The sequence below is a fragment of the Colletotrichum siamense genome, assembly GCF_013390195.1.
Source record: "Colletotrichum siamense strain Cg363 chromosome Unknown KSG_Cg363_contig14, whole genome shotgun sequence".
NCBI lineage: Eukaryota > Fungi > Ascomycota > Sordariomycetes > Glomerellales > Glomerellaceae > Colletotrichum > Colletotrichum siamense.
Window position 1 is genome coordinate 456160 of NW_023501027.1, and position 23074 is coordinate 479233.

Below are 23074 nucleotides of genomic sequence, written 5' to 3' on the forward strand. Positions count from 1 at the left end.
AATTTTAGTAGGGTTTCTATATATATATTTATATTATTCTATATATAAGAGTATAGCTCTTAGTTATCTTTTCTATATAGGATTATAGGGTTTTTTTTAGATATATTCTAAGTATATAAGTTCTATTAACTAGAGGTATATTAGTTTTTATTTATTATTATTTTCTAGTTCTTAGTTTTAAGTTTATACTACTAAGGTACTAATAGGTTTAAATTATTATACTTTTAGTATTTTATTAAGTTATTTAGCTAATTTCTTAATAATTCTACTATTACTAGAATATATTATAGCTAAGGTCTTAAGGTGAGTATTAAGGATAGTTATATTATACTTAGATTATTTAGAGTTACTATCTTTTAAATAGTATCCTAATATTTCTTTATCTTTAAAGTAAATTTAATACTTATTATTATAGTATTTAGTCTATAACTAGGATATATATAGGGCTTTTATAATTATATTAACTTATTAAAGTTACTTTACTATTAGTTTTTAGGGGAGCTTCTTAGGTTATTTATAATCTCTAGCGATATATCTTTATTTATTATAGTTATAATATTTAGGATTCTAAGGTTTCTTATTATTAAGTTTAGTTATTATATTAAAATCTATAGGTTTACTATATTATCTATAAGTAGTATTTTAGTAAGTATTATTCTAATAGTTATATAGTTTATTATTATTTTACTAATTATTAAACTTATATTAAGGTTACTATTAGTGTTTATATCTTATATTAAAGTTTAGTTTTCTTTCTTTTTTTTCTTTATAGTGTTTAAAAAGTTAGTTATTAATCTTAATAATATATTTAATATAATCCTTAAAACTAAGAGGTTTATTAACTTTAGCTATTTTATCTTTAATATTATCTTTAAGTCTTTAATAGAAAGTAAAGATTTTACTTTTATTAGTTATATTAAGTTAAGAGGTAATTTTTTAGAACTTAGCTATATAGAGAAAAGTAGACTTAGTTTATCTAAAATAAGCTAAATTATACTTAGTTTATTTTTTCTTATTTAGTCCTAAGAAAAGTAATTAAAAAGCTTTAATATATTTTATAAAACTAAAGAAGATATTTTTAATTTCTTAGCTATATTTCTTAATAAAGTTATTAAACTATTCTTATTAAAGAGGTTTAAATTAAACTAAAGCTTATCCTCTAAAAAAAGTAGCTATATATACTACTTATTTAGTTTTATTTTAAAAAGTATTTATATAGAAAGCTTAATAAGTTTATATCTAAATTAAATATCTCTTAAAATATCCTAAAATCCTATTAAAAGTAATAAGAGAGTTAAGCTTAAGTTATTCTTATCTTTTAACTAAAACTAAAATAATATTAATAGTAATTTAAAGAGTAGTAAGTTCTTTTTCTAAATCTTAGTTTTTATAAGTTTATTCTTAGAGTTTATTAAAAACTATAGTATTCTAGTTAAATATTTTATATATTACTTTAAAGTTATTATTAGTTTTATTAAGCTAATATTTAAGTTCTTTAGTATTATCCTTACTATTTAAGTTATTTTTTATTTTTTAGTTTCTTAGTTCTTAAACTAAATTCTAAGTAATTTATCCTCTAGAAATAAATAAAAGTCTAAAAGTAAGTAACTTAATAGAAATATAAGAAGATATTATTATTTATTACTATTAATAGGAATTAATAGTTAACTTATTAAATAGGAGTAATTAAAATATTATAATTAGCTATCTAATAGTAAGGTTTACTAATAGAAACTAAGGATTAATATATTCTAATAATATACTAAGTTATAGTTTAAGTTAAAGGTTATAAGCTATAATAGATTAAGTTTTTAGAAACTAAAGTAATTAGTCTTAAGCTTAATAAGTAATGTATAATAAAGGTAAGCTAAAAGTATCTAGAAAATAAATATTAAATTAATTACTAAAGAGCTATAAGAGTCTAACTTTAAGTTAGGTTTAAGTTATACTATATATAAGTCCTAAATAGTATTTTTTATCTACGTAAAAGTAATTACTTAGGTATATAAAGTAATTATAATTAGTTAGTAATACTAACTAATTACTAAGTATTTAATTTTATATTTTACTAATTATTTCCCTATTTTATTATTATGTAACTTATATTATAGTTCTTTTATACTAAGTAAGTTCTTATTATTCCTATAATTTTATAGTATAAATATCCTATCCTAGCTACTTAATACCTAAGTAGGTTATTTAGCTATTATCCTTATTTATAGGTCGTAATAATAAAGGGGATTTTTAAGCTATTTAGTTATATTAGTAGAAGTAGCCCCTTATTATATTATAATTTAAATTTAAAACTTTCTAAAATAAACTTTATATATACTTCTTATTTAATTAATATAGTTTTTATTATTAATAATATTAAATATCTAAAAAAGACTAATTTACTATATCTTTAATAATAGTTTAATTATATCTTTTTAGCTAAAAATAATAATATAGTATGTTTATATTTCTTTATAATATATATTAAGTTTTTAGAAAACCTTTAGAACTAAGCTCTTTATTAAGTTAAGTAGAGATTTAAAAAGATTACTAAGAACCTAAAAAATAAGAATAATATAAAAGAGATTAATAGGATATTAAATAAAAAGTATAGTAAATAGTTCTAAGAACTAATTACTATTATTATTTTTATTTAAATTATAATATAGTAGTTAAGAAGACTAACTTAGGTTAAAGTAGAGGAAAAAAGAGTCTTTATATTCCCTATAGTTATATAAAAATTCACAAAAGAATTCTTCACAAAATAGTCCTGCAAATATTAATAATTTCCGTCGAGAGATCGACCTCATCAAGAATACAGTGAAGGAGTGTGCCATAACCGGACGTTTGGACAACAATGCAATTAATACGTTGCGAGACCTGATGCGTATCATCATCCATATCATATTCAAGGATCACAAATGGAAAACATTGAGCGACAGTGATGATTGAACTCTTGGTTCAAAGGTTCCCCTTCGCCGTCGCTAACGACAACGCAGAAATCCCGACCGAAGCGACCAAAGTCAAATCGAACGAATTCACAATCGCAACAGCACAGGAGTGGCTTATTCCAATTATTTCACAAGACTCGGGGCGATGCCCCCACTCAAAAGCTGGGCTGCGTGGTACGTAAAAGCGCGGAGGTGAGATACAACAGAGATAAGTCCTGTCAGACAGAATGTTGGTCCCCGTGACCCTCAGAACAGAGTCTAGGGAGGGGCTGAAGACTGATCGACTTCGGAGTCAGGCTGAGAGTTGCAGCTACACGCTTGGTGTTTAAGGAGGAAGGAAGCGGGAGGACAATTCGACCCAGAATGAAACTTTGTTCTGCCGGGACGAGACAGGATCGTGATCGAAGTGTCCCAGAAACTTCGAAGCTTCGTTGAAAGACAACTTCTCAAATCGCCCTGGTCTGGTGCACTCCTTCGTTGGAGAATTCTTGGTTGTCTGATTCCATGCTGCCTCACATGTGCCTTTATCGTTCCAGCATCCAAAAACGTCAATGACTTTGAGGCTGGCTCTACCCAAGCAAGCCCATCAGTTGAATCATGGGAACAGGAAAACCGAGTATCACATTCCCGGGTCACCTAGCAACACTCGGACTGCCAAAGGGAATCGGGGACGTTGGAGGAATGACCTGGATACACCCACGCTAGAGAGGGCCTGTTGGCCGACGCTAGCATTGGATGCCCTAGGTAGGTGCCTATAAAAAGCCCTAAACAAGTGTGATTTGTGATTTTACACCCAAGCCAAATCTCTCCAATTCTGTATGAATTCAATCAGAGCTGTGTCTTTAGGGTGGAATCACGTTGATGTCACTTGTACAACTTTATCGAGAAATGTACTGGACTTTTAATGCAAATAGTCACCACTATTCTGTATTATCTTCTGTGTATCTATCAGCGTATTTGGGTTGTGTTACCTCCTTTGATGGGTATGTGAAGAATGGATTCACGTCGTTGACGGTCTGGGGGAACAGCCGCCTCGTCGAGCATTTCGGAGACCTATTTAAGAGAGCCCTCTCTCGGTCGACGAGTGGTTCTCTTTCCAGTGCAATCGATGGTCCGTCGTTCGTTGGCGTCTTTCTCAATATGCAATGCCCGCACGATGATTGGGACTTGATCGAGTGCCAGGAACGCGTCAAAACCAACTCTCCGACTGCCTCGGCGCTCATCTCTTTCCGTTGGTTGTCATTGTCTCTATCCGGCGGTACCGTTCGTGTATGTTGGTTTATTCGTGTTCGTGTCACCGTCTTAATGTGATGGGCGTTGCAGGCACTCAGAGCTTCTATGGAATGCGGCCTTGGGGACCGAATGGACACCTACGTCGGCTACCCTGAGGATGTCTGCATGACAAAAGCTTATCGTTCACTTCGTCCGTTTCATCACGAAGGCAACAATAACTCCGTTTTCTAGTTTCTAATTTCAGAACGCGTGCTGATTGAAGATGTAGTCTGGGACGGGGATTGTCCTTAATATCAGCTACACACTTAAGGAATCGCCTTTCCGCCATTAACAGTCACTGCTACTGTCCTGTAGTATCTCTTATATATACATAACTATACCTATATGTATTCTCTGGCACGATTATCCCGCTGTGTAGTGCTGATGGTGTCACGGCATGGTGTTGAGCAGTACTTGAACTACATAAGCTGGCGCTGGGAAACTATTTAAGCGGTTCTTAGAGAATTCAATAAGCCCGCTAATGGTATTATTTCTCTTCGCTGGATTCTCGTCTTTGTAGGATCCCTTGAATCGACGGTGCTATTGCTGACGTTGCATCTATCCTCAGGGGACCCTATCTACCTAACTTCACTATTGTCTTCTGTCACTATTTCCCGCTTGTTACTCCTCAGTATTCTAGAATTGAGGTTGATTAAATTGTGTTGCCAGCGAGGCTTAGGCGTGGAACGGCCTGCTCAGTGTGCGTATCTGTGGCGTACGTTTTGCGGTTCCAGTAGCTTCCGCAACACGAGGGACATTGGCTTGTGAAGGTGAAGAGATTAACGGGGGACACAATTTATATCAAATGTGCATTATTCTCGCTGTCGTATTCAATAATCTGAATTTTATTATTGGCTGTCTGTTTACAGCTCCTTTGGGATGCATCTGCTATTTGTCTCTATTGGCCTCCAGTCTTACTACGGATACTCGGTTAGACTATTCAGCAACTTATACTTTGATGGATCTTTTGGAATGGAGGGGAGCGTTGGTGAAGTCCGTTGCGTTGACAGCGTCCGCCCCCCCCCCCCCCCCCCCCCCCGCCCCCCTCCCCTTTTTTCCCCGCTTATGCAAAAACATGAAAAAAAGCCAATTTTACGCTGTGACGCGCATTTCTCTGCATCGCACGCAAAACGCGTCAAATTCATCACCAATGCCTTAATTGCCGTCAATCATTATAGTCACAGCAGTATTCGAATATATAACTACACGATAGAGACGTAAGGTGTGTATCCAACGCCTCCGCAGCAGTCAATTTGCCGACACAACCTTCGAGTTTCGGTTTGTGGGGTTAAATTAGGCGAGAAGGTAGGCAGCATTAATCCCACAAGAAGAGTAGATTCCACAAGACAAGTGGACTCATCAACTAAAAGGTCAATTTGAACAAATCTGTGAGAGCGAAGAGTCAAAATCACATGTCCCAGAGGAATAACATGGAGCAGAGGAATGGTCGTTGAGGAATGGCTGAAGCTTTGGAGGTTTCTTGTCGAACGCGGAAAGAATATGGACGCAGTCCCCATCCACCTGGCTGAGCTAAAAGATCAAGACCTTCTATGATTTGTGGCTTGGGTTCATGATTTAACACCAGACCAGCTTCGTCTTGATCGTTAGCTCGGACGTCTTGTCGGTGTTTCCTCATAAGCCAGGATGACTTCAAACCTGTTATGCCCTTGGAGTCTTCTGACAATAAGTTGTTTCAGTTTTCTTAAGATTTCCAGATCGGCGGCAAAGGTTGGTTTCCAATGAATTTGAGGACCCGTCTAGTCAAAGCCCCTGGCCAGGATCTGATTGCAGTATGAGAAAGATTGGCTAGGTGCAATGGCGAATGCGAGCGCCGCTACTAAGTGGCAGGCTTTCAGATTCGCATGAGTATCCAATGTCCATACTGAAAATGTGTCATCTGCACATGGGGTCACCGAACTTCTGACATTGAACGTCAACATTGGATTGGTCCACTTCATATTGGGCAGCGCTGATGAACGAGGCTGCAAGAGCATGGCATGCACGGCATCAATTCTCAAGCTTGCACAAGGTTTGAAGTGAACTTAACAATCCCTGCCACTCAACATCTCCGTATGTTACTGAAGATTTCGGACCATCGGTCGCCAAAGAGTTGTAGTCATATGAAAACAAACCACTCTCATCTCTTCGGAATATTCATCACTGACGCTGGTGCATGATCTACCGCTCCACTTGAATATCAATTTGAGGCTATGTCGGGGCTTATGCAGTGGCAAATATCAACCGAAGTCGATCTTCATGATTTCAGCGTTGCCTTACACGACTGACTGAGCAACGAACTCCTGGACTGAGCATGGCCAGTTGAACCGAGTAAGACCATCTATCCGAGTACCTGAAGGTTCAGACGGTAGCTAAAATCTTGGGACTCGTGAAGCGGATGACATTCTGTGTGGGTTTCAACTGAAAGGTGTTCTGAGTTTGCCCCGACCCGGGCGAACCCCGTGGCGCTCAGTTTCACACCCGAGCTCCACTATCGGCAGCGACTCGACAGGAGACGGTCTGACTTTTCCGAAGTGTGATGAAATGCCGATACGTGAAAGTTTTGGGCTTGTGGCCATTTTCAGGGAATCGAGCCGTGGCCTTAAGTGTGAGGTTGAACCCGGCCGGAGCGGCAGCATTACAAAGCATCTCCTGTAGCTTGTTGTCAGTTGTTCCCGTTGTCCTACGGTTTCCGCACCACCATTTCGGTGCCTGGCTTGAACTCAGGAACGCTGCCATGTTGCTCCTATCTGAGAACCCACGCGGAATGCCCATCTTGCACGTAGCGGCCAGCGGCTTTGCCATTCACGTTGATGGTGAGCTGTAGTCTTGCGTCAGACTTCATGGAAACGGTTGGACATACGCACGGCGGCTGCTGAGGCTTCTTCACGGAATGCGCCAAGCGCTCGAAATGGCCGCCTTGAGATTAACAACTAGGCTGAGTAACTAAAGTGGCAAGTGCTACTGCTCTGAACGCACCATCATCGCTGCATGCGACCTCCTCATGGCGTCTCCTCAGAGGAAAGATACTTCTATCAAGCAGGATAAGCAGCGTGGCAATAACCACCCTGATATTCAGACCTTGCAGGTCTTTTGAGGCTTGGGAAACGCTCCCAAAGGCATAGAGAAACATCTGAGTGGGCACAACGATTGACTGGATCATTACCAATACCTTCTTCTAAGCGTTGCTGCCCAACGTACTCTGATATCGTCACCCAACGCATGTATAGTCCATGGAGAGAGAAAGACCCAGAAAACTACCGATCATCGCACCAAGTCGAGCTACTCTCGAGCTGCGAGGAAAATATTCAATCAAGTCGAGATGTTAAGTACTCAGGACGGTACAGGCGCCCGCTGTATTCTGATCAGTTGGACTATGAGCCTGCGGTCTGATAACCCCATATGCTACGAGGCAGCTGCGTCGAGAGTGGTTGAGCTGGCGGCGTAAATCGTAGAAACATCACATCCCTAAACCCCGAAAAGACAAATACGCTGCAGGTGTCCATCACGCTTGGGTACTTCAGTCTTCTTGACATGCTTGTCATCAACAGCGTAGCCTCTTGTATTGTGGGGGATATGCACAAGAAAGTTCAATGACCAGTTACCTCGGGTTATTGTGGCAATATTCTACCTTTCTGTCGTCCGTATGCGAGTGTCAAAGCGGCCGAGACTCAGCAGTGAAGACAGCTGACTTACACAGTGCAGCTATAATGTGGGATTTCCACACCACACCTTCGGCTGAGCGCGTGTCCTCTAGTCCCGGGCGTTGGGGCGGACGGCAAAGTGTAGGATCCAACGGCCGGCAGCGCTTACAGGACCAGCACGAGGGACCCGACAATTGATCGAGGAAGCAAGTATTCAACATCCATGACAAGTCTTTTTAAGTGGCTAACAAGTTTGTAAGACAAGACAGGCGGAACTATCTTCGTCAATTTCGACAAGAATAGCAATGGTGGATGGCCACGAGAACAACAGCATGGATATTGCTTGGTATAACAGGGATTATGTGCTCACCTTATTGCAAGGTGTTCAACTCGGACACGCGCAACTGTGCAAATTTTACCATTCAAATCGTCAAATGATGGCAGAAAGATATCCCAGGAGTTTGGCCATTCCCGAGAACCAGCATATGTATCCCCACCTGTTACCAGCTCCACAGCACTCTTCCAGTGTTCTTGCGCGCGGGGGGGGGGGGGGGGGGGGGGGGGGTTTGCTTTACTGAGACTACGTGCAAATCTGGGGAGTACCGGGACGTGGGACTCTTCCCCTGGCTCTCGGAAATTGGCTCTCTTTAATACAAGTCCGTCGGGAGAATGCCGGACATTTCCTTTTAGCGTTCTACAGATTCAGCAGTAATGGAAGTAAATCATGCGTAAATGTTGCCAATAATAAGACTGGCTCACGTCTGGCACGTACTCTGCAGTGCATTATCCATGACGTCTATCTGGTTGACGGCTTTGGGAATTGGCCTGATTTCATTACGTATCTTCTGGTGGATGCGATGTCAGGCGGGAAATCGATGGACAGAAGCCTGCTACCAGAGACCAGCGCACGATCCTAGGAATTGAACGGATCTCACGCATGATATCTTGATCTGATGTGTTAAATTAGTGCCATCCTTGCTAGTACTGTTTCCGACCGGGCTCTGCAGTGATTTCCTTCCGATCGGCACCGATTTGACGGGTTTTGGTGGGAGCCTGCGGTGATAATGTTTCAACCGTCCCACAGCACGATTCCAGATGCCCACCACACAGCTGTGTTTTGTCGCTGCTTTGCCTTATCAACAGGTGAATATCACAGTACATTCAAATAGTTCTAGCAGATATGGATCCAAACCCATCGACACTATGAAATTCTGATCATTGCTAAGTTTTACTCACCCATTCAGTTGAAGCCCATCAGCGACATCATCTCTGAGGGTGAAAAGAAACCAAATGAGGCATCAACCTATTTTCTTGGCTGGCAGAATCAAAACAACGATGACAGTGCAGAGCACGTCTCTTAGAAGACGAAGACGATAATAAGCGGGAATACCGTGCATGTAAGCGAGTAGCCCACCCCTTCATGTCTCTCTCCTTGAGGTCATCAGAAAGAGTCCATTGAGCACTAACGGCGGCACGCACGGCTACATGTGAAGATTGCTTTCAACACCGTCGATGGCTCCAGTCAGGTTGGGGACCCAATTGGTCCTGTCCCACTTACAATGTGGCTAGTCGACGCCTCAGCTGGCAACACATACGCCCTTTGCCCCAAGACAACAGGGACGCACCGGCGTAAAATAATACCCACACACACACACACACACACACATACACATATGCCGTTGATAGAGAATTTCTTCAAAGACCAGCTCTCTGCGCAATCTGAAATGACCACTCAAGCCCGGCAAAACGTTAAAAAAAGAAAGACTGCGTTCCCCACCACAGACCGTCTAGCGCAGGTCACCCGCCGTACGCTTTCTAACACAATCCAAGGCCGCGCCGGAGATGCTGACGGCGCAGTGTTCATGAGACGTCAAGGTTTCCACGCCCAAGCGAAATTCGAATTGCCGACTTTGGAAGTCTACTCGATCGCCGTGCTGGTAGGCAAAACTTCCCTAGAGGTAAATGAGTCGTAGGATTACACAAAGTATGATCCAGCGGCTTTCGGACTGGATTGAAAAGTCAGTCTGTCCAACTTCACGCCCGGGGACAAAAGACTCTATTTCACTGGTAAAATTATCGTCTATCCTAGAACAACATCTTCCAATGAGACAATGCTGAGTCGCGCGTCCGCAGTAGTCGTTAGACAAGCTAGTCCTAGCATTAGGACTTACCACATGTGCTTTACTCTTGTTGGTATGCAGGTGCATGGCCGTCTTCATAAAGCGCTAGTAATAACTGTTCATGAGTTGTCCCGAGAAGAGTTGCCGAGATATGAAACCAACTTCTTCGGGGATGGAACGGACGGGTTGAACAAAGATTCTTGCGGCTCTTCACCAAACCTTTCGTCATCATTGCGAATTGACACTATTGGAGGACCATCTAATCAGGGTTTAGAGGCAAGAATCATGCTCCGGGAAAGGTACTTTGAAACCGCAATTCGCACAATCGAATTCTGTGACTGTCTTTTCGATGTAGACTTGGGATGGCGTCTAAGTGGCCAGCAAACACAAGACTGCTGAAGCCAAGATGTGCAGTGTACAGACATTTTGCGTGATGGTCGTCACGTCGAGAGGGGGACAAGTGCGAATTTTAGCTTTACTCAATCTCAGCCAAGAGAGTCAATTCTCTGGTCTCTTCGAACTAGTTTATGTGAGCATTCGAGTAGAAGCATGAAAAGGGTGCTACACAGAGAACGGTTGCCAAAAGATGTCTTTTATGATTGCGGGTTTGTTGACGACTACAGAGATAATCGATGTTGAGATGCTTTTCTTCGAGCTCGTCTCAACAGCAGCATGGCGGGGAATCGCGCTGGAGTTCAGGCACTAGGTATGTTATCTGTTACCTGTCACTAGGGTTCGAGCGGCAGACGCAACTCAGTTATTTTCAAGATACTGGGACACTTAGGATCATCCCTGCTGCTATCTATCTCTGAAGACATTGGTCTGTGGCCAGCCTAGAATGCGAATCACATTTCTCATTCCCAAACTCACGGTCTGCGTAGCCATAACTATGCTTAAGCGGGGTGTGTTACGCCGTATACTGCTGAACCATACGGCCTGTTTGAATATTGTTACCTGCATGTCTCCGATCTTTGCCCATTTTGTATACCATGAGCCGGCCGTTCAGCTTGTGATACCAAGCGTTCCACAGTCGTTTGTGAGACCCAAGCGAGTATCAGATCCATTTGCTTCGTAGCTACTCAAGCCTTCTTACAAGCGACGGAGATTTAAACATATGCATAAGGAGAAACGGCCTGCTTATTTACTCGATACAACATCATTCGCGGCGAATGGACTTTGGTATGTCCAGATTTGACCCCTCGGGTTGTCCTAGAATTGTGAGCCCCTATTCGAGCGTGATCATGCACAATCAATCGTTTAAGGCCACTAAAACAGCTACACGCCCTTTCCAGCTCAGCCACCCCACTGAACCCCCGCACTGGAATGCAAAGACTTACGCGCCTGATTCATCGCCTTCTGATCTGCCCCTGGAAGGGATCGCGGTCCTCCCCTCAAGTTTCAATTCAAATGTGCCATCCGCGATAAATACCACGACTATTTTGTCAATAAGCTCACCAGAAGCGTCTTTCGCTGTTGAAAACACTCCAGCTGTTCGCGTTCATGCCTCCTCTGTTCCTGCGCGAGACACCGCAAGGTCTGGAGTGTCCACGGTCAACCGCAGTCGCACAATGTATTATTGGCCAAGGAGGTCTCGCCTTGCCCTCTCAAATTGACCTTTTAACTACGGAAGCAAATTATGTTGACGATGCTGAACATTTATATTGCGTGACTGGAACCCCGCTGCCCCGCGATGAGGGCAAACACCTATAAAATATCAACAAACAAATTTGGATGGAATGTAGGTCACAAACTCCAGAAATTCTAACAAAAATAGCGTATAAATGGATATCATAATGAGTCTTATAAGCTTGAGTGGAAGCCTTGAAGTTAAAACTAGAGGCAGCTGATGGAACTGTCAAATTTGGTCCTAGTGTCTAAATACATCAGTCCCAGTGTTGAAGCTGACTATTATTGGACATTTAGATTCAAGTGCTCTGGTGTATCCTTTTTGAGCTCATACTACACTGTGCAGCCTAATTCCGCCCGTTTGTGGGAGATTTAGGCACTACTAGTCAAAACACTGGTTTCACGATTTAATTGAAAACTTCTAGAGGCCTTTTGAATGGGTATTATAGAGACCTTGAACTTGGCACCTGGCAGGATCAGCCCTGTGCAGCATCCTGTGAGCGGCAAAGCCACCTTTGCCTTATTCAACACGCAGCAACTGTACAATGGATATGACGGGTCAGAGGTTGGCAGACGTAGGCTCGATTCATCCAATTGGGCTTTTGACTCAGCGTTGAAAATGACATAAAGATCGCCTGATTATAGGAAGTCAGCCTGAGACTCATTAAAGGGTTTCATGTTGGATAAATCTCCCATGATGTCGACTACGCCACAGTCACAGCGTTGATGGTTACCTTATTCTAACTACCAGCAGATATTTTCATGTTGAGGGCACGGCTTGCTATCTATGAAGATCGCGTGCGGACACGGATCTCCCGATATTGCGTAGGCCTAAATCATTCCCTGAATCGACTTCTCATACCTTGTCGGTCCAGCTCACGACATAAGTCAAGACCCGCTGCTTGTGGAGCAGATACTGCTCATGTTCGGGCATGGATATCTGCTCGATGCGCCACCGGTAACCACGGCAGCTCCGCGATTACTAATTATGCTCTCATTCGAGTTTGTGGCATTATTGTGCTTCAGTTTGACGAGTTGCCAGACTCCCTGCAGGGTCGATCCCTTTCTTCCTTTCCAAAGGCGTTTAAGCAGACCGAGGCTCAATCGATGATGCCATTGCGATAATCCGAATTGGCGCTGGCCAATTTACCGTCTGGGCTTATTGTCCCGACGGCCACGAAGAACAGAGTACCCGTAGTTGAAAGTGGACTGCAGACCGTTGGTCTCCGGAACTCAATCCCTTTCCTTTGGATCTTGTTCTTCACCAGCTCAGGTAGAGTCACCAGAAAATCATCCTTCACTGGGTCAGTATCAAAAATAAGGACACGCATTTCAGGGCTTGAACAGTTCGTCATGTCCAGGGTTCTGTTTTTCAAATGACCCTCATGAGAGTGCCAAAGTTGCTGTGCTCCGAATCATTAACATACACCATCCTAGCATCTTGCTGCGCATTGTGGAGCTCATTGAAGCCGAGGACCTTCTAATGCAGATTGTGTTCCTTATTCAGTCTGCTGATTTCCTCCTCAAGCCTGGAAATAATGCTCTAGCCACATTTTGTGAAGAATTCATTTGTGAATTTTAATATAACTAGGGATATATAAGAAGTCCCCCTTATTCTAACTACTTCTTATATATTTAATTACTTTTATTAATTACTACTCTATTAAACTATAATACTATTTTAAGTTCTACTAATAAGTTTTTTTATTTTAAATAGTTTAATTAATTTACTTTATAATACTAATTATTAGTTATTTTATTATTTTTAAAAACTTTAGTAATATTTTTAAATTTATTAAATATTTTAAAAAGAAATAAATTATTATAACTATATTAGTAAAGGATAATATATATTAATAAGTAATAAAAAGATAATATTTCTTTAAATTTATTTTAGTTCTAAAAAAAAAAATATTTATTTTAAAATTTATAAATATTAATTTTTTTTTTTAATAAACTAAGTAAAGCTATTACTACTTTTAAAATAGTTATAAAAGTAATAAATATAGTATTATTTTAATATTTTAATATAATAAGTTATAGTAATATAAAGAGAGAGATACTTACTTTTTAGTAATTTATACTTTCTTTATATACTCCTATAAGTAGCTATTAAAGTTTCTCTATAAAACTTAAGCTATCCTAACCCTTAATTATTCTTTATAAGAGTTATATAGTAGTTAATAAGGTATACCTCTAAGCAGCAAACTGCAGAAGAAAAGTTAGAAGGGAAGAAAGATAATACTCTAGCTAGAAGAGTTAAGGTTGTGTTATCGCTAGTGCTGCCGGACTTCCGACCTCCTGCTGTCTGATGTACACCCTCGGGCAGACTATAAAACCTTACCGGCATCCGAGAATAAGTTCTTCAACGTCACAAGGAGGCTTTTCAGATCCGACGCGTGAGCGCCGTTGTCGCAGGAAAAAACGTGTCAAATGAGTTTCTTCTGCCCTTGCATCTCTTGAACGGTCTGGGAGCTGGAAATTGTTGACTCGCAGTTGCGACTACCACTCGTTTTATGCGTGCCGAACTTGAAGCTATTCCCATGAGACTTGGGGCAGCTATGCTCTTTCCTGACGATTTTCCAACGGTAACACTATGCGAAATGAAATTCTGACGCAGCAGAAGGACTCCCGGTACTTCGTCTTCCACCTACTGTCAAGGAACGCGTTGGGCTTCACATGGCGACAAGTGTGCGGACAATCCGCGTTCTACTTGAGCGTGATATCATTGCTGTAGTTCAATTCTTTGGATTGTCCGTCGTTATCTTGGATAATGTAGCAGTAGTCCGCGTCGCCCCCGAAGAAGATGTCTACGTTCCCGTTCACATAGACGCAGCAGTGCACGGCGATGTTGCGCTCCTCTTCATTGTTGCAGCAAGTTTAAGTCGCCGAGATGGTTGAGTACATCCTCGCGGCGGGTTGCACGGTCAGAAGAGTTGGTCAAACCACCATATATGTTGCTTGTGTGGGTTCCCTCCGTAGAGCACAGCAAACGCTAATGGCGGTGTTTCCTGAAGCGCCACATTTGTTGCCACTACCCCAGATTGTTTGTGACGTTATTCGCCGCATTGCGATACATCATGACAGTCTCATCCTTCTCCGTCCCTGACTCCCAAAGACCCCACTTCTGCGAGGCCAAAATGGAGTCCCTGCCCCATGCGTGCGGTTTCGCCGGCTTCACAATGACTATTTAGCCAGAAGTAGCAGGGAAAGAAGTCTGTGGATAGGCATGCATACTTCTGCCTGCATGCCAAGCCAGCTGTAGTCTGCTGGAAGTGACACGCTTTGCGATGAAATCGCGATGAAATGACGGGCAGAAGTATGCCAGAACTTGAGACAGATGAGATTGAAAGTTACTGAGCACCGCCCCGTCAGCTCAGGGGCTGCCAAGGGACATCTCGGAGAATGACGGCGTGAACATTCAAAGTTGTGGGCTTGGCTGTGGAAGGCAAGCCCCAACGACCTTGCTAACAGGCGTGCCCTTTCTTTAAAGAGATCGATACCATGTTCTGTATCAGTGAGATTGGTATGACTATACATGGCCCGACCCAGTTGGAGCCCTCGTCCAACTCCCGTGACTGGATTTTGATGACTGTGAGCAGGCTGGTTCTTAAAAGGAAGAGGTCAGCACTGAGACGAGACCACACAAGGTAATGAAAGTAAACAGGTTTTCCAAATCAACATGCAACTTTGGGGCCATATAGCGAGGGACCGGAGAAGCTGACACATTAAGATCCCACCAAACCCTGCGAGAGAATCACCGACGTAGATGAACCATATTTCATCGAAGGCACGGAAACTGTCATGAGTTGTAGAAGCTTGTCAGCGAACTTGCTTCACTTAAGTGCCATGTGGACAATGTAACTGAAGCCTTGATGAGTTCGAGCACCGCTGTTGCTGAACGTTCAGCCGCCTCCAGGAAGTCATACGTTAAGACCGTGCAAGGATGTCTTTTTGAGATTCGTGACGTTTTGGAAACCAGAGACTGTGCTCCCACGCAGAGAATGAATTTCGTAAGTGTCGGGCTTCATGAATACATGGCACGCTATTCTGAGTTGTCGAGTGGAAACGGATGTGGTTCATGTGTCTCTGCCAGCATCCCCTCGAACTGGTTGTCGACGAGACTGAAAACGTTACCCGTATGGACTGCAGCGAAAGCGGGAACTTCAAAGTTGCTCGAGCGTCGGTCACCGTAGTGAGACAATGTATTCAAGCTTTATTTTTTTCCAGCATCGAAACAGCGAGTGGGCATCCCCATGTTCACAGTCACAAGGAATATTCACTCCGGTGTGCTGGATTTGTTGCAGTGCACTCTTAAATAGCGTTCCTTGCCGGTCAAATCGGGTTGCAAGGCGCCGGAAATTGTAAAGTTCTCGCTGAGACTGAATTCGTTGGAATCACAATTGGGAAAATAGTCCAGCGTGCTGTGATCTTCATGATATAAAGACCGCAATTTCTTCTTCAGAGCTTTTACTAGGAAGCAGAGTCTAAGTGTCAGAGAAGTTATCGCATATCCTAAGCCATGAGGTGGATGTTAACCCAGTGTCAGCGACGCGAACACATATACGTTCCGTTCAAGACACCGCTTCTCTAGCTATTCATAGTATAGGATACTTCATGATGAGAATCTGGCTTAAGGTGCAGAAAGAAGGCGGCTAGGAACAAAGATATTGGGGTCATTGATGAGCACAAGAAGATGATGCAGGGAATAATCAGACAAATTCTACAGTTCACAGAAACGCCAGCCTGATTCAATGCGGATCGACCAAGTTGAATAAGCTGATTACATAGACACTCATATGATGTGGAGCATGCAAAACATTTCCTGATGATGCTTGTCAGAGACTTGGATACCTTGCACCTCAAGAATGGGCGGTATGCCTCATATACTCTATTGTCAGAAGAACGCAACTGACAACAGAATCTCCTGAAACGTAATCTGTCGAACCGGTCTCTACCCTTCGTGGCCGGTGACGCCGTAGTCTGACTTATCGAGCTGGCCCATGAGTCGTTGTCGCCACATTCTAGGTCTTCGGGGGGTTAACAAATTGACTGAGAACTTGGTGCTACGTGCCGTTGGTGTCCACTGGTCGCGAACTTTCTAAAGAGCGATGTCACTCTCATTTATCAACAAAAATGGCACCAATGTGCAGGACGTCACATCCGCCAGGGACTTTCCTGGATTCGTTCGTGAAAAGGGAATCAGTTGCTTGTTTGCTAGTAGTCATTCGTTGGTCATAAATCACCGAGTAATGAAACGATGGGTTTACTGTGATGTCGTTCTTTCGGATGTAGATGCGGTATCATGTTAGACTGGTGCTGCTTTGAATTCATTATGCATTGGCCGCATGTAATATCGACGTCAAGATATATCAGCATGGAGCTACAAGCGCGTGCAGTACCAGAAGGTAGACCGATCATGAAGGATGGCCAAATCCTACCTCACTTAACTTTCAAGAGCGTTATGACCTGCAGAAGTTCATGGGTGGGTTCATGTGCTGCGAACTATCCAGCCTCAGTATCAGTTCTGCTCACGGCTTCATGTTCTTTCTGATGGTGAGGAGGAAGTTGCAACGCTGCAATTCGCGACACGCTTCATATTGATCCGAATTCGATCAAAACAGCAGCACAGACGACCTAGCCAGCCCGAATGGTAACTTGCTCGGTTAAGTTGAGGGTGACGTCGACGATGTCGATATCAAACCGATATCAACGCATCCTAGCCCAACATCCGAATCTGTGGCAGCACCTACGTTCGCTGTATGTGGCCAAACGCGCCTGAGCGTTCACGAAAGCCATGGTAGGAGTCTTACTTACCCCTTGAACACCAATTACCTCTGGCGACTGGTTCTGACTTTGCTAATTCTAGACCATTCTTTATTTCTGACAGTAAGACGCACATTAGTGAATAGTGAGAAGCACCGGGATGTTGCGTTGAAGCACACTATCACCTGGACGACGGTTATGGATGTGTTGACAGCTTTGCGTTAAAAGCTCATATTCCTTAAGGCCTGGGACCTCGTCAACCACTGGTCACTGACATCTGTTCCCGTGGACGAGATCAGCCGTCTCACTCAAAATACCCCGGTCCTCCATAAGTGTCAAACAAGAACGAAGTCACTCTGGGACTGGCGAACATTACTTCCGATACACAACGAATAAAACGTTTCCATTAAAATCCGCGGATGCGCGGAAATTTCTTTCCTTCCTTGGGCGCGCCCAAGTCACTTTCCCCCTAGATGTCGGCAAAATCTGCAATGCCAGCGTGGGGGATCTGAACAGATGAGACCGAGACCTTGCCAAGGACCGTGCAAAGATAAAATCATCCGATAGTCATTTGGCATGTGTACTTCTGATGTTCTTTCTAGGCTGAACCGTTCAGCCATTTCGCCAAGTCATTGTGCCCCTTATTCCGCGTAAATCCCGCTGCGTTCAATCCTGTGACATACTCTACCACATTAGTTCGAGCTTCATACCGGACCACAACTTCGGCAAGCTTCGTTATCCTTTGAAAGCTGTGATCTGTAGACCTGGTATGGGAGTCGTCCGTTTTAGCCCCCGGCGGCAAGTCTTCTTCCCGCGAACTGGGGTAAAATGGGGCGTTGACATCCAAGTTCTCAATCCACTGAAGGGCGAGTCTCATGATATCCGTCCGCAATTACCCATTCAGAGTTGAGGAACTAATATTCGCACCAGCATTTACCTGGGACCTGTGATTGGGTTGCTTCATGAAGGCAGCGGTGCCCTTCGCGTGAGTGTGCATTATTTGCCCGTCGGCTATCTTGGCGTTTCTCGATCCCCCAGAAGTCGTCCCCTGTGCCCTTCCAAAGCAGGCGGCCTTTTCGTACCAGAAGTGGAGAGTGGGTTCCGAAGCATTGGAGCTCACTGTGTTGTTTGGTACGAATCTGAACTTATCACTCCACGTCACCATGGTCATGACGCAGGGACTGATGTAGTTGATAAAGAAACACTTGGTGCTTGACTTCAGCATTGAGCGAAGAGAAACGAACGCAGCGAGAGACTGTCATTTCCCGCTTTGCAACGAATAATATTTGAACACGTGCTGATATGCACTCAGTCCTCATTCAGTTTGACGGCGCGATGCTTTGTTGTACCACATGAAGGGTATAGGTGAGAAGTCAGAGTAACTACGTTCAACATGATAGAATTAGAGGTACACATCAAGGCAAGTATGAGAATGCACTCAGCGGCGCTGATGAGATCTAAGTCTACAGTCTCTGGAAACCAGCGCAGCTGCTGACGATTGAACTTGCTCGAGTAACTTCCCCCATCTGCCATTCATTGCTACCGTAGAAACGAACCCGGACGTGTCCTGGTCCCGGAGAATTGAGAGCAGTTTGTCGGGAACATTGGCTGAGCCCTCCACCTTGGACCATCTCAAAGCATCAGATGTTTCGTTCCTCCAGCCGTGTTCTCGTATCTTTTCTTTTTGAAGGCTTAGGTTGAACTCATTAATGTTTGTTGCTTTCTAAGCTTCTCAAGTATCAAGTTCCAAACTCTAGAGGGTTTCCTTATATGCCGACATCTTACATTAGACTACGCGCTGCTTGTGAAACTGGGAGATAATTTGAAGAGTGTGACCCTGCAATTCTTGCCCAGCTCGTGGTGGGCTAGTGTTGGCCTTTTTGTTATGGCGACTATATTTCTGTAGCGTACGTCAGATGGAGTTAATGAACTTTCTTTGAATATTGCGTGCTTGGGTATATTGCTCTGAGATGCTCCATTTCCTCGAGCGTTTGCTGATTTTTCGTAATGGGCTATAGTGCGGGTGTGAACATGATGTGGCGTGACCTTCCCGGACGATTGAGGCTTTTGGGTAAGAGTTTCGCCTTTTTATTTTTGAACTGATTTGTTACTTTGACGGGTTCTTATTCTTTCAAGACGCCTCAGGAGAATGGGCATCTAAATTCTATTCTAGTCCATCTCAGATGGCGTCTGAACTCATATCATCTAGATTTGTTCGGTCTTATTGTGTACTTCAGAGCATCCAGTTCAAGAGATCAAAGTCGGAGCTTACATTTATGTAGAACATGCCCGGCTCCCTAATCTTGATCAACCAATCGTTTTTCGTATTGCTTAAGAGCATGATGAGCTCTTTGAAGCGAAGCACTAGTGAGCGCTGCGTCGATTGCTGTTAGAATATGGCTTTGCCTAGTTATGAGTAGCCTCCTTCGTATGTTGTTGCTGTACTCGAGATATGTGCCACACTCCAACGCGTAATTAAGGTAGACTGCGGGGTTCGATTTGGCGCAAGCAATCATAGGGACTGGCAAGAAGGGAATTGAAGTAAAGACACGAAGACTGATCCAAATAGCGTTGCTGGTCAGACCACCTGGAGGAATTCAAGGCATTGCTTGATTACGCAAACCTCTAGGATCATTTCGTGAAAATTTCCATTCCAAGTTGATCAGGCATCTGATTCCAAATCAACTAGCTCGGTTCTCTACGAAACCTATAGCTGAAGAAAGCGGTGGAGTCAATACACATAGATGAGCCATTCTCCTTCCTGATTGTTTAATTCTATTGAAAATCATGCATTTTGAGAGATCTACATGCCGGCACCTGTGTTTTAATCAGGCAGTAAGATGTCATATTTCTAAAGGCGTCTTATTTCACCTACAAAATGTTTCTAAAAGACTCGTTCCGCTATCTAGAGATCCCTTCATAGGGGGTTACAGCTAGGAAGTGCTTGAAAGCTAGTGGTGATATAGTTATTGCGTAAACCTCAACAGCTGCTTGAGAATTATTAATTGCTTGAGAAGCTGAAATTTAGCAGTTGCTCTGTGTATTAAGTATTTGACAACCTAGGATACTAAACTTCTCACTTTCCCTCTTAGTCTCGCTCTTACCTAGACTCTTATTGTCACTTATATATTCACCCTCATCTCATACTCGAATTGAAACTTTTTACAAAGCCTGCAAGTATAAGGTAGTGACTACTGTATATGCGTCCGTTCTGTTTTCGAATGCTTGACTAGTGAGTGAGCAATGCGCAGGGTGTGAACTCTAAGTTAATATATCGTCGTATGGAGACAGCGCCCTTTTGTGACCGTATCCGATGACTGCTTTGTACGACGGCGTACTGAGTGCAACGTGCTCAAATACAATTTCCTCTCCCTGCCAGGCGGACTGAACGACGGAATCCAGGAAAGCCAAGCCCGGGTTTCAACTTCACAGACGCGCCATCATCGCTTTTAATATGTCGGGCTCAACTGCCATTGGATTAGAAATAAGACAGAACTTTGGATATCCTAGTGCGCATTGAGACTGTCGGATTGTTGGGTCTTTGTGCAAGAATCAGTGAATGCGTGAGATGAAGGCCTTAGCTGTCTGTCTACTCGCAAGTCCTCTTCAAACCCCGAAGTCTCATCAAACTCACATGACATTGCGACGGCGTTTTAGGTGGGCATCAAAAAAGTGTGAGATAGGGAAAAGCGGTGTGATACGCAGGTTGGCCTTGGTTCAGGCTTTGGAGATTCGTCCGGTCCGGTCCGAATCGGCCCCACTCCGGCCTGGTCTCGGCTCCGGGTGGAGATTCCAGGCCGCGTTGGTTGATTAATGGACTTCTGTGACATAGGTAATATGAGTCGAGATCTCACGGCACCTCTCTGTTCATTGACATGAACCCGTGTTGGAGTCCGCGTTTGTTGCGACGCCGTCGCAAGAAATATCTTGCCGGGCGGGAAGTGTGGCTGAGCAAGAGGTCTAACTATCGCGTGCTGAAGACCACCTTGAAGATGGGTCGCAGAGCGCTCATCATTTCATTTGGTCTGGTCCCCTGGTGCACTCAGAGTTGTGCCCTGACCAACTGCTAATTACTTCAGGTGCTGATTTGACCCAATATGTCAGCGCTGGCGTGCAGCTGGTGTCTTAATGCACCCTTCTCGCGAGAAAATTCGGACTTTCAGACACTATGCCAGCTGACCTGCAAATGATGTGCACTGTAGCATTTTGTCCGACGGCAGCCTGTACCCAGTGTGCGCATGAATGCATACCTGTGCAGCACCATGAACCTTGTCGCTGCAACCTCGTTGGTCTTGAACCTTGATGACGACGAAGATTCCCATCCAATGTTGCGAGGCTTTTCGCGTGAGGTCGTTGCTCGAGTGGTTGCAACGGTACTGTTGCCGCTGCACTGGGGCCCTCCCTGTTCTCGAAGGAGCTGGGCGACGCAAGAGGCACGGGCCGTGCCGGGCGCCACAGGAGCCCCGGCCTGGTCCCTGGTCTGATTTTCTTCTTGCTGTCCGTTTTTTTGGTATTCGAATGGCTCGTGTTGATAACGCGCCGACGGCTTCAAACTGCCACAAATGATGCTTGCAGTTTTCACCTGTTACCTGAATTTCCCGCCACCTTTTCGTTTATACCCGTGTTCGCGTTTGCGACTGGATTTACACGTCGTTTGATTCTCCCGTCTCGCTGGCTTGCTATCCCGATCTGCTTTCACTGCTACGTACCAACTGTGGGCACAAGTGCGATGGCACAGCTCATTCCGCCATTTGGGTGGAACAACCAGCAATCTTTGCAGCGCATGAAATTCACACTGAATTTGGGGTTTGCTGCTTCGGATGCTGTCTTACCTAAGATACTGAGCCACAGCGCCACCCTCAAGTGGGGTTCTGGCGCTGAAATTTCCGAACCACAACCCCACATTCCGTTTGAATGGCCAATCATGTTGATGTATTTTACTGTCAGCATCACGTCCCCCTCTGCTTTCGAGCTTGTCTGCCAGACCACCTCTCCCATGGGCCAGAGAGCCGCAACGCCTCTGTTCAGACGTAGGCACAAAACTTTCAGATGCACCTTCACATACGCTCTTCTTGCCGACCAGCCAGCAAGTCCAAATCGTAAGAAGCGCCGGGGAAGATCGTGATTTATAGCCCTTTCATTTATCCAGAGGCTCCCTTTACAACAAAGAATATGTGACTTCACACCGACGCGAGGCCATGGCCTCGTCGGCATTGTGAGCTGCCAACATCTTTCGTCATCCTCAACGATGTCGGGCGTCTGAAAACTCAACAGGTTCAATGGCGAGGATTCAGGAGATCTGCGGCTGCCAAACACATACCAGTCGTTTATAAAGAATCGGCAGTCCTTCGTGCTCGGCATCGGCAACGTAGTTTTTGGGAAAGGGCGACTTTTCTTGGGAATAATGTGTCTGGGTGCGGCGTTTGGCTACTGCTGACCGCTCTCGATGGCGTCGAAGAAGACGAAGAGTGCAGTGATCACGTCGAACAGAATGGTCACGATCAGAATCCGAGATGCCGCGACGAGAATTCCAGCAGCAACTGACCCCAGAAATACCACTTCCGAGCCCTAACTAATGCGCTTGTCCCTGCTGACACGTCATATGTATCGTTCCAAGTCGCTGGTATCAGGCTGTTCGTGATTGGCACACTGGCCTGCAAGGCCGGCAAGTAGTAATGAGTCTCTCGCCAACGTTTGGATGAAG